Here is a 13,349-nt window from a genome sequence, read left to right on the forward strand (position 1 = left end):
TAATTTCCCAGTTGCAACTTCATGACCAGTAATTTATTGTATGAGTACATTTTCCACAAAATTATGGTATTGTGTAATTAATTTTTGGGATTGTCTATTGGTATTCTTTGAAAAGATATGAGTTTCCAAGTTGTTGCACAACCAGTGAAGGAGGCTCTTTTTGCTGTGTTTGTGCTGTAATGTGTCACAGGCTAAGTGTTTGACTTCCACAGAAATGTCTTCTACACGTGCCATAAAACCTGAGAAGAGATATGAATAGTGGCTCATCAACATAGATGCTTCAGCTCCAGGCAGGAATTAGCTAACCATAAGACAAATAACTGTTTGGTTCTCCGGAGTCATGTCAAAACATGTCCAGACTGATATCAAGCTTTAACAGCATTAAATTGGGGCTGGAACAAATCAAACATAAAGCTTTACTAACATAAATAGAGCAATCCCAACCGCAACAATAAATATGACAGCCAGGCTGAAGTGTGTACATGTGTTTACACACACACACACCCGCACACGCACGCACGCCTATAGACGTACCATTTAAACCCCCGTGAGGACCGCCATTATCATCAATAATCTTATTTATGGTGCTCCTTCTCAGCACTGGGAGAAAGATAGTGAAGCTGCTTTCATAAAGTCTATAATGGGTCCCTAATGGATTTGTCAAATTGACTAGGGAGGAGATGAGCTGCTTGGAGGAAGGGAAATGGGCCCAAAGTGGTCTTTGATGAGTGTATGTATGAGAACACACACGTGTGTGTTTCGTCTGTTTAATGCAGCCTACATGTCTGGCAGGTCAAGCTTGTACAGGCCTCGCAAATGTAAGGATACCACCATAAACCATTTTACATTCTTCTGTTTGCAAAGTCTAACCTCAACATTGTTTTGGATTCCATTGGCTAGAATGTTCATTGTGAAAATGCATTCATCTCTATATGAATAAAAATCATTTGGTGTGTCTCTGCCAGTTTTGTCCATTGAAATCATTGAATGAAAAATATGGAGCTAAATTAGAACTGTAAAATGTGTTCAAAAGAAAAAAAGTGAAATTGAAAATAAAGATTTGAAAAGAAAAAAGTGTGCAAAACTACTTTTCAGATAGAATGGTTTTTCTTATTAGTTGGGGCCATAAAGTATATATTTGTACTAAACAAGCACTTACAGTGTATTGCTGCTTATATACAGCTAAGTCCTTGTAACCTTTACACCAGCGCTCTTAAAGTCATTTGAAATACTGTCCTCCCTGGACTGTTCTTTTGGTAGCTATATCTTGGCTTCTTGTGTGAAAATCTTTAAAATAATGGGTTATTTTTCTTCCATTTCCCAATTATGCACTGCTTTGTGTTGATGTATTACATAAATCTCAGTAAATATCGTTAAATGCAACAATGTAAATCAATAAAATCAATTTCTCTTGCGAGAAAACACTGAACAGTAAGGATTTCTGGGATGGTTCAGTTTCTTCCTTAACACTCGCACACTTAGCCATAAAGAAGAGATTTAAATATCCGGTATTGTTAAAGTCTTAATAATTCATGAGAAGTTGGAGATGTTACTGATGAAAGTGCTTCACATCCTCACTGTGCTCAGTGTCGGGACAAGCTGTCATACATGTCTCTGGGCTGTCACACAGACTATTGTTCAGCATTTGCAGACTCAGCTTCGTCTCCTTTTGAAGTGTAATTACACTCTTCATCTGAGGCACTCAACACACACCAGGGATCATGTCAAAAGCATTCAGACACTTGAAGGCAACATTGTTTCCTCCAAAGAAAAGAACACACTGACATTTTCTGACACCTAACCTGAAAAGCGTTCCTGGAAATTTTCTGATCACTTCACTTCAAGAGCTTCTTGTTGAAATAACAGAAGAGACTCAATTAATTTAAGCTTCAACATTTTTTTTTCTTTTTTTTTGTTCTTTATAGCCAAGTCTTGCAAGAGTAACTGATTAGACTCGCAAAACTGATTCAATGCAATAATTAAACAGCACTAAGAAACGTCTGATTTGATTGGTGAACATTTCTCCGCATTACAGTTTAAGAGGTCTTAAGAGACTGGGTTATTTATATCCCTTTATACCCCATGGGCTTTTTCTCTGTGTGTGGTACATTATATATATATATATATAATGTACCACACACGTCTGATTTGATTGGTGAACATTTCTCCGCATTACAGTTTATATATATATATATATATATATATATATATATATATATATATATATATATATATATATATATATATATCTATATATATATAACACTGAAAAAGCCATTTTCAGCATTTTCCTTGTTCAAATATCTTGATTTTACTCAGAGAAGTTGTCATGCTTTGCGGTGTGGGAGGTGGTGAAGGCACACGCGGTAGACCAGGTAGAAGTGAATGATGATTTAGTGATAAGAAACCAGTACAGTTGATCCAACAAAAAATGGACATATCAGAGGAATTTCTTTTGTAAATAGGGCTCAGCACAGGTAGCGACAGGGTGACCAAAAGGACTGAGGGACACATGTAACAAAGACGGACACCAAACGAGACGAGGACCCGACGAGGAACAAAGGACACAAGTGGGGCTAAATACACAGAGGGTAATCAAGGAAATGAGCCACAAAAGGGAGCAATTAAGGGCAGGACAGGACAATATGAAGACTCAGAAACACGGAAAACTCAAAATAAACACAAAAAAACACAGACCATGATAGAAGTACCAGGACAGTGGGGAAATGTGTGTACTTTTTGCCCATGATTGTACCAAGTCAACTCCATTTTGTTTGTTTTTGTAAACGTCCCGTTCTGTCCATGTATTGAAAACGAAATAAAGTGTGGCTCTATTAAAAGCTCATCTCCAACACTAGATTTTTGTGGTAATATTTTTAAGTCTTTTTCTAAACTTCATGTTCTCCTACAAAGTTATTGATTGTAGTTGGCTTGCTGCTTTCAGATAACTTATTCTTAATTCATTTTATAAAAACTAAGAATTTTAAATGTGGAGTACAAAAAGAGTATCTCCTGACTGATATTAAAGTCTGTTAGACAAAAGTATGTATGTCTTGCATTTAGCTCAAACTGCTACATTTAACAAAAAAACGTTCTCCCAAGAGGAAAAGTGATGTTTTAAATGTTACACAGTTATTTTCCAAGTAGTTTGCTATAGAAACAGGAAAAGTGAAGTGTCAAGACACCAGAAAATTTAAAAATGTAAAAAAAAAATCAGATTTTGCAGCTGCTTTTCTATAAAATTCCTTGGCACAAAACATTTTTTGTATGATAAAAAAAGTGGTGCGATACCGATGTATTCCTCTTCCCAGGAGAACACATTACGATGTGTAAGTAACGGTGTAAGTGGAGCACACACTGGTCTACAAAGCAGTTTTAAAACCGGTGAATAGTTGTTGCTGTGGCCATATTTGTTCACCAATCCCTTGATGATATGCATACGGATGGCTATGATATCTGCTCTGTGGCTGCTGTGTCCCACTCCAATGAACTTTGCCAATAAAGCACTTTAAAGCCAGGCAGGATTTGAACCCAAATTGCCTCTATCAGATATGACAAGTGTCCTATCAGTGCACCACAGCAGTTCAGGAAGCCGCTTCGGCACCATGCTCAGTCAGCAGAACCATGTCAGTTCACTGCACAAACATAACAAAGCCATGGCTACAGTCACAGTCTGCAACAGCACAAGCCAAACATGTCACCCAATCCCTCCTGCTTCTGTCTCCGTCGGCCTTGGCAGCCGTCCACAAGAGACCGGAGATAATTAGAAGCGCTTATTAGCCCAGCAGCCGAGCGGTGTTTGCAGACTGATACCGTGGTCATAACCAGAGGGGCTCTTACAGAGGAACCATGTTAAAACTCTAGTTCTGTCGGATCATTCATGATTTTAAATCAAGAAATTCAAAATTCAAAATGATGCTCATAAATGAGCAAAAGATGGTTACAAGTCACAACAAAAAATATCTAATCAAAAATTTCTATTGGAACACTAAACATTGTTATTTTGTCATAGTTTCATGTTTTCATTGGAAAACCAACATTACGTCTCTGTTTCTCTGATCATTTTGTAGGTTTCAGTCAAATGTGTTACTATAATAGTTTTTCCAGGGATACTTGTGTGTTTTGTTGACATAAATCGGCTTTATCAGTGAAGCATGTTACTTTTTAAAACCAATCACACGCAAAGAATATTGATGATGTTTTAAAGACGTTTTCAGTTCCTGTGGTCCCTGAATGCTACAGTGCTGTCCAGCTGTTGTGGTGAGCTGTCATTCATGGTTCTATGCCCACCGCACTCACACCCCCTCATCCATCATCCTGGATTCATCAACTTGAATCTGAAATTTTTTTTTCATTTTCAAACAGTTTTTTTTTTTCAGATTCAAAATAATTTTTCAGTTTCAATTTCATTTTTTCAGAATTTTTTTATTTATTTTTGCAAACTTTGTGGTCCCAATTTAACTCCATACATAAACACATATTTTCCAAGAAAGGGATTCCAAAGCATCTGCTTTCTTAACTGTAACATTCACATGTATCTTTGCTTCTTCCCAGTGCCCAGCACAGCTCACTCTGGAGTCAGAAGCGTGTTCTGGCCACAGCTCAATTTGTCCGTTAACTAAAGGTCATGCCGAGTGTGTTTTACCAACCAGTCGGTACTTCAGAGTTCATTTGCTGCTTCTTACCTCTACCCTACAGCTCCCTCTGACTCAGCATTTTTAAAAGCAGGCAGAGAAAATCAGTATGGAAGGCAAGTGGTGGTTCTATTCTACTGACAATTTACCATGAACCAAGAATGCATGTTTGCAACTTTTTTAAGAACCTTAGTAATGCTCTAACTGAATCACATAGTTCAAAGTGTTTAAAATACGTATCTGTGTCAGTTGCGCTTCATGAGCAGAATAAAAATTTACAATATATGTCATTTTGAGGTGATAAAAAACAAACATGTCTGAGGCAATGTGTAAACAGCATCTGGCCCTCAACAACAGCAACATTAGCTTAGAAGGCCGTTTAGAGAAAACAGCTGACCGTTTCAACTCCTAGAGAGAGACAGACAAAACTCTGCTTCAAGTCATGCAAATGGCATTTTTCATAGTTCAGATCAAAACGTGTTTGTCAGTGGGACCAGAACCCGTCTCCATCCTGAGCAGAGTGGCTGGACATTTCCATCATGTCTATAATTGTATATAATTGTTTAACCAGAAGAATATGGTGTCTTCAAGCATTTGGAAAAGGTTTCCAGGAATTAGGATGAACCAGAGTGCAGCAGATCCATGATTGTCTTCCTGACTGGACTTTGCCATCATGTCAAACCAGGAAACAAAGTTTCTTCTTCAAACAAGTGTATGAGCATTACTGCCACCATCTGGCAAAGACTGTGGACCACATGACAGAGAATAAACACACGAAAAACAAAAAACCAGCAAAAACTCCTTATTAATATCATTGAATAAATGGTTCCTGCCTTGTCAGCAAACTAAACCCATCTTATTTCCACTTGAGTCCTATCAAGATGATGTTCTGCTGAATTAATTATTTTTATTTTCCCATTTTTTAGATTTGACATCAGCAGTAACATTAATGACTCCAGCAATAAGGGTAATAAGTCCTTTTTGTCTCCTGCCATGATCCGGACTTCTGAACTTCATCTGATACTTGCTCTTTTTGTTTCTTCCCAGTTTCTCAAATTTCTTGATTTCTCGCCTTGCTGCTTATGCACAAGAACTTTCTTCTTAATTTTTCTCTCCTGTAATCTTTCTTCATCACTTCACATCCCCAATAAGCCACACTGTGATGTCCTCCACAGTTACAACACTTTGGCTGTACTGCCTCTCACTATTACTGTACTCATGATCATGCACACCTTCTTATTCCTTTGAATTCTTTGCCAAATGTACAAATTCCTGACACCTGCAACATCTCATAGGTTTAGAGATGTGTTCTCCTAAACTGAACTCTACAAATCCAAGAATCAACTCATCAGAGATCTTCTTATCTATAAACACAATCACCACATATTCAGTGTCCTTTTCCTCAACCCCTTCAGTCAATCTTCCAGCACTTTTAACTGACATCATCATCTGGACTTTCCCTCTTTGTTTAAAGACACATACATCGTCCTGTATATAAACTGCTGATGTTGGTGACATTACTAATCTCTGACATGTCCTTTCACTGTTGTGGTAATTTGGTGTTTCTAACTGAGCTAAAAAAAGAGAAGTTTGTGATTCAACATCAGGCAGTGGGAAAAAAAGTTAAATGTAAACTTCTGCTTTCAACTATGTACAAACATTTTTTTTTAAATAAATCTTGTATTTTATTTCCCCTAAATTTATATGTTTGCACTTAATGGTTATGTTGTGAGCATGTGAATCAGGAGTCGAAGTCTTTGAAAACATAGTCTTGGCCAACAAAGCTGATTCTGATGGAACTCCCTGATTGTTTGCAGCTCTCTGGATCTTTCTTACATTGAAGAAGCCATGATTCATAATTAATGGCTTTCCCCAAAATGACTCTATTTATCATTTGTTCAGTTGTTGAACATCTGTAGTTAGAATACATAACCACAAAGAGAAGTCTTTTGGGCCCCGTGAAAATAATATGAAGTTCTGGGTCCTGCTGCTTCAGTAAGTTTTGTTAGTTGATAGAATAAAATGATCATGAACTTTATTTAAAAAGGGACAATATACAGTTCCGACATAAATGTCACCATTTGATGAACTGTAACCTTTTATAACAAGAACTAATTTGCATCTGCAGTCCCTTGACGGGTTACAAAAAATTGATATACAATGCAATTATAAAATAAGACTAAATTTAACACTATAAGTTGCTTTCTAATCACAATACACACACACTTAGCCATTTAATCACTACCACACATATACAATCATAAAGTTAATGTCTACAGACCTGAGTAATTTAAAAAAAAAATTAAAATTAGATTTGAAAACTCTCAGAGCTGCAGCTCCTCACATCATCAGTGTGTTCCTCTGAGTAGTAGCCATAGTAACTGAAAAGGCCAATTGTACAGCAAAATGGGATGGTACAATCTCTCACAAATGATATTCTCAAAGATCGTCTGCCTCCATGCAGCAAGTATATGGAATTATGAACAACATACAATACGAATTTTTCTGATTTGGCAATATTACTTATGTTTGTCGTTGGAACAAACAGCAGGGTATGCTTGTTCATTTGTATCAAAATGTATGTATGTATTCTTTATTTAACGAGAAAAAATAACTCAGAGATTAAAAACCTCTTTTCCAAGAGTGACATGGCCAAGACAGCAGCATAAAACCTTTGAACATCTAAGGTCCTAGTAAAGAGCCATGAGGCTCTCCCTCTAAAACAGGAAGGAGGGAGGAACAAGACACAGCAACTTTGACACTGAGTTTTACCAGATAAATAGTTGGACCTCCACTGTATGCTCATTTTCATAAAATGCTCAGGAAAATGTTTTACTGTTTCAAATCAAATATGACTGAAGATTCTGTTTTCCAGGTTTTTATATACAGGAAGGTTTAAAGGAAGTAATTTTCTTTTTAATGTTAATCTAGAAATGTCCCTCTGCATTCATGTCATATGGAACTTGTGCAATGAGGCAACAGAAGCTTTTCCTCATCCAGCCGAGCAGCAACTTGCAAAATTCATGCATGTGAAACTTACAGCTCATATACAATATTTTGAAGACTTCTTAACACAGGAGGCAGAAAATACACATTTAGAAACATGTGGAAAGAAATAAAAGAGCTTTTCTGGTACGTGAATGTGAAGGTTTGTCCTTTGATTTTAGTTTAAAGCCACTAACTAAACATTGCCAAATTCAATTGTACATCTGTCAGATATAACAAATGTCTCATAGTATCAACAACTTCACTTCAATGTTATTATCTATGAAGACAATAAAGGAACAAGAAATTCACAGAGCTAAAAACACACACAGAGCCACACAGCCTGGGTATCAGCTTGCCTTTGTGCAGGGAGGAGAGGTGAGAGACATTCTTATCAATGCTTGATGATAATATAGAAGATGGGACGTTTTTCCTCCCACAGTGCAAGTAGATAACAAAGTGCTGGACTCTGTAAGATACGGAGCCAGAGAGCAGCCGCCTGCCCTCCTTCTCTACCTGACACCCACCTTTTCTTTCTCACTCTTCCCCTTTGTTGTTTGAAAGACACATCAGATTGTGTTGCAGAGGAGAATGCTACCAGAAGACAGCCGATACCATGTCTGCTTTCAGGTGAAGAATGTCAAATGATATTAAAAAACCGAGGGGGGGAAAGGGGCAACAGAGTAAAAAGAGTGTCTGCCGTATCAAAGAGAATCAAGTACAAATCAGTGTCAGAATTCAAGATGTCTTCATGTAACATTTTGTAAAGAATTAGCATCTGACATAGTGCCTGGGAAAAAGTGGCACGTCACACTGCAGACTGCTGGTGACAATAAATGAATGTATGTTTTTTAAACTGCACAATAATCACCATGACTATAAAACTATCCAGGCAGTAACCTCATAAGCTTGACTAGACCACCACTCCTACACTCTCTGCTTGTGCAGCTTTGCTCCCATGTTTTCATATTCTGAGAGACGTTCTGATAATTTGGCCAGTTTTCAGAGAACATGACAGATAAGGAAAGTTTTCTGTCCTTTGCAACTACTGTTTTTTTTTTTAAGCTTTTGTATTTCGTTTTAAATTAAATAAAATAAAAAAAAAATTACAGAAAATAACCAAAAAGACCTTGATCAGAAGTTCATATAACATATTTCAAGTGGTGGCAGCACTAACCAAAGCATTAGTTATGCTGATCCTAAAGAACTAATCATAAACATTAATTCTGCTAACGTTAAATAACTATACCAGCTGGGTGTTTTGCAGATGCTAATGCTAAAGTAGAAGCATGTTAGCAGAAGCAAATGCTAACATGCTATATCATTGTATTTACCAGGTGTCAACACCCACAATGTAGGTGTTAAGTTTCCCTTTGCAGGGTCAAACTTGCAGAGATGCATTCTGGGTGCAGTATGCCAATGTTTGGGTACAGCTCTATTTCACAAATATCAGCAGATGTTTAAATTTTAGAAAGGGACATGAAAGGTTAATAACAGCTCAGGATGTGAGTATTGATCATTTCAGGTCCTGCACAACAAAAGATGAACCTGGTGAACAAGAGAGCAATGATGAGGTCAACCGGGGAAATAGCTGCTGACCTGATGGAAAATCCAGAATTTGGTCTTTAACATTTCTTGGTTTTCTTCAAAACTGTCAGGTTATGTTTATTCACCTTGGTCACCAAAATGTCACCAGAAAAACAAAACAAAAAATAGATATGTTCTGTTATAAATTACTGTCTTGACAATAGGATATGACCTGGTAGCTTTTACTTCTTGAATCTTTCTGAAATAAATCAATAATCATTTCGGATGTGACACAAAACAAACTAAGACAAAAATAAAAGGAAATATAAATATACGTCCCCAGTAATCAGTTATTAGAAATCTATTAATTACTAAATCAAGACTGAATTAAGAAAAGTGTGTAATGTTTCACATCAAACAACTTTCAACAGATAAAGTCAATATGACTCAGTTCTTTCAGATAATAGAAGGAAAACAAATCCAAATCTGTGTAGAAGATTAATTGCGTATATCAGGTTGTGCCATGACTGACAGTAACAGCTGCCAAGACGCGTTTGTAAAAGCTTCAAATGTGTTACTGTGGAAGAATTCTGAGCAACTCAGTTTGGATATAATCACATTAAAAGGTTTGACTGAAACTGGTCGTATAAGGTCATGCTACTGCTTCTGATTGTGAACTTGAGCTTGAGGTCACAAAGTGATAGCCATATATTTTCCTGACAAGCACAATTTCTGCCAAGACATCAAGGCTCTGAATTAGAAACTCAGGACAAGACCATCACGCTACACCATCCAGTTTGACTGTCAATATTAAGTTCTTCTGAAATTCTATTAGTTTAAACCAGATATACACTAACAGGACACACCCGCTCTTTAAAGCTGACTTGTCAGTCTATAGAAAATATTTCAGAAATGTTGGAAAATTTGAGACAAAGCTTTGTGTTCTATAGGTGTTTTAATCGTAAAGGTCTGGTAGTAATAAGGTCTGAGTGTGACACAAAACCAAAAATGACCCGTTTTAAAGTTTAAAAATTTTAAAAAAAATTTTGAAGTTTTGTTTTTTGCATGAAACTTTTTCTATTTGTCTTAATAGGTGCACTCTACATATAAGTTGAAAATTTATTCATTTTACACGTTTGTAACTCCCCCTATGTCTACTTTTTACATAAATACAGTTCGGGTCAATTTGACCCAACAGTCAAGTTAAAGTGCAAAAAAAGATTAAAAAATGTCCAATTTATATGTTTCTTTGCATCTATGAACCATATTTCACCACACACACATACACACACTCAATCCCACTTTCTCAGCATTCTCTTTACTTCACCGTGAAACTGCAAGAAAGCAGGTGTTCATACAACATTTGACAGTAATCTTTTCTGTTCCCGTGGGCAAAGTCCACCCACACTGAGTGGACACTCAGTAGAAGTGGAGGAAAACATAAATACTCTCTGCATGACTCAATTATCTTGGTTTTAATCAGCAGGTCAATTTGTCCCTGGACAGTATGTCTGTCTCAAGTTCAATTATAAACATCACCCCTTGAAAAAAAAAAAAAATAATATAAACAAAATTTACCAAAGATTAATTTCTTTGTTTTTTGTGTCTAGGTTTTTTTCAGTGGACATAAAAAAATGTATATTTTATTATTTATTTCCAAATGAGTAAGTTGACATTATTGATCCTTAATTTCTGATAAATAAAAAAAAAAAAACATAATTGCACAAATATTGATTGAAATGGTTAGTAGTGAAGTTAATAATCAGATGCAAAAAATGTTTTGGAGGATTTTTTGGTTTCTGACACTATTGCATGATCAAACACTCCCTGGGTCAAATTGACCTACGAGCATAATTGCTGTACCTCAGAAACAAACATAGCAGGAGGGTTAATTAATCCGTTTTACACAGTCAAGTTGCTTTTTTCCATGAATAAATAAAACCCTCATTTGAAAGCTTCTTTGTATTTTCTCAGGTTTTCTTTTTGCTATTCAAATTAGTCTGATGACCTGAAACGGTATGATTAAATCCATAGGGAAGCAATCACTTTTTCACAGCCTAACTTTTATCAACGTTATCCTTTCTTCTTTATTGTTGTTAAATGAATGAGTAAATGTTTAATGTACAAAGGAGTGCCAGCCCCAGATCCTCTGTTTCCCAACAAGGACAGGAAAACAGGGATATCTGCAGCCTGCAGCCACAGCACCTGTTCAAACCCAAGCCTAACATGTCAGTGTTGGCTCCTGTGGTTTGTGCATACTACCTGAAGAATGCAAACCAAGACAAAACCAGAGCAGAAAGGCAACACTGTATTACATCTTTGCTTCATGAAATACACACTGCATGTTATTGTTTACATCCGCAAACTTCGCACATGTGCATAACACTGGAGGGCAAAAAAGACTATTCTTTTAGTTGCCATCCATGGTTGCACTGCCGCGCTGGAACAATTCCGTTAACAACGTCAAACCTGGAGATGTATGTCATTAACTTAGTGCAGTGCACCACAGCAAAGGCGGAAAAAAAAAAAAGTAAAAAACATTGAAGAACAATTCAAAACCACTTGTATTCTTCTTTTCTCTGTGTCGGCTAGCTACTCTCAGACTCGTTGCCATAGCACCTGATTGACAACAGCTCCATTAGCTGACCGAGCAGAGATTACTTTAAAGTGTTTCAGGATTCAATACTAATAAACACAACATATTTCCCAAACAAAGAACAAAAGAAATTTCTCTGATATGTCGACAACGCAGCAGGAAGACCAGTGGGAATCATTGTTGTCCCCCTGCTGGAGGGCGGGATCGTGTGTGTGTGAGACGTCACTTTGAAACATGTTTATAGATGAGGTCTTCAGGCAACACACAGCACAGGACAACAGCACTGGCCAGGTGGATTGTGTTGCATGGCAACCAGGGCATTTACAACTTCTTTACTACTCTAACTTTTGGAAACATTTTTTTATGTGGGTATTTTGAGTTTTACTCATTAAAAAAGAACAAGATGCTGCCATTGTATTGACCAGACTCCCAAAAGAGAAAGAAGACCCCAGCTGGCTTTGTGAGCGCTCTACAACTTGATAACCAGGAGCAAACGCACAAAGATGGTCAGAGGAAAGGAACTACACACCTAAACAATAAACTATCAAGAACTATAAAAGGCCTACATGCAAATTCATTCGCCCACGTCAAGCCTTTGAGATGTTAGCCAACCCAGTCTGTGCATTTACCTTGTAAAAGCTGAACTGGTTGAACACCCAGGTGGTTGCCTCCGTCTTTGTGAGTGTGTCTGTGTCAAACCGGGAGCAACAGAGGATAAATGATGTCCTATTTGCTTCTTTTCTGTTCTGGAGCCACTGTCTGTATCTCTCAGGCTACAGTCCCACAGCCAACAGGGAGAGCAGCCTCCTGTTTTACCTGACACGCTGACTTCTACAAAGCAAACTGGTTACTTGTGAGACTGCTTGTCCACTCCTTTACCTTTAGCTTGTTTACCTGTCTGCAGTAGCAGCCTGCCGTCAGAGCTCACGTTTACACCTGTCAGTGTAGCCTGGCTGTAATTTAGTTGAGCTGTCTACCTGCAAGCTGCTAGCTTCTCGCTCTCTCCCTCCCTTTCTTTCTTTTTTCGTTCTTTCTTTGTGTGTGCCGACATTAGAATAGTCCTTCCTCCTTTCTTATCTGGACTCACCTAACCTGTTTGGCAGTGTTGCTGGCACGTTGTGTTGGTGATTAACACTGATCTGTTCATTCATGCAGGAATTTCAATAAGTAACTGTGACCTAATTCAGGCACACAAAGGCAGAAAGAAAGTGCACCTGTTTCTCCCCCCCTGGCTTAACACAAACGAACATGAACTATAAACATATTTTGCTCTATGCACAATAAAATAACCAAGTAGACTGCTTCTGTAAGATTTAGGAGGATCAATAGCAGCCAGTTACTGTTGATTAAATGCTGAAAATAAGTTAGTCACCTCAACAAAATCTCCATGTCCATAGGTTAGCAACAGAAATAAGGTGGTTGTCCAGGTTGAACTGGGTATGGTTCTAAGACCATTTCCAAAGTATATTTTACAGATTTTTCATACATAAGTTTAGAATGCTATGGGGAATTACTATAGCACAAAAAACACCAAGTCAGATTATACAAGCTAAGTTAGCTCATCAAATTCAGTTCCTTTTTATAACATTGATTCACAGCAAATGACG

The 13,349-nt window shown here is 37.3% G+C and overlaps 1 protein-coding gene across 2 annotated transcripts in view; it reads right to left on the bottom strand.

Annotated features, from left to right (window-relative positions):
• The window catches only part of LOC122837974 (inactive N-acetylated-alpha-linked acidic dipeptidase-like protein 2), a 321,561-nt gene extending 308,827 nt beyond the window's left edge, over positions 1-12,734 (bottom strand). The window contains exon 1 of one of the 2 annotated variants that reach the window (XM_044128206.1): positions 12,372-12,734. The gene's annotated coding sequence lies outside the window, so the exon portion shown is untranslated. The remainder of the gene's footprint in view (positions 1-12,371) is intronic. The other variant, XM_044128210.1, reaches the window with a different exon arrangement.
• Between the last annotated feature and the right edge of the window lie 615 nt (positions 12,735-13,349).

Source organism: Gambusia affinis, linkage group LG10 (genome assembly GCF_019740435.1).
Source record: "Gambusia affinis linkage group LG10, SWU_Gaff_1.0, whole genome shotgun sequence".
Lineage (NCBI taxonomy): Eukaryota > Metazoa > Chordata > Actinopteri > Cyprinodontiformes > Poeciliidae > Gambusia > Gambusia affinis.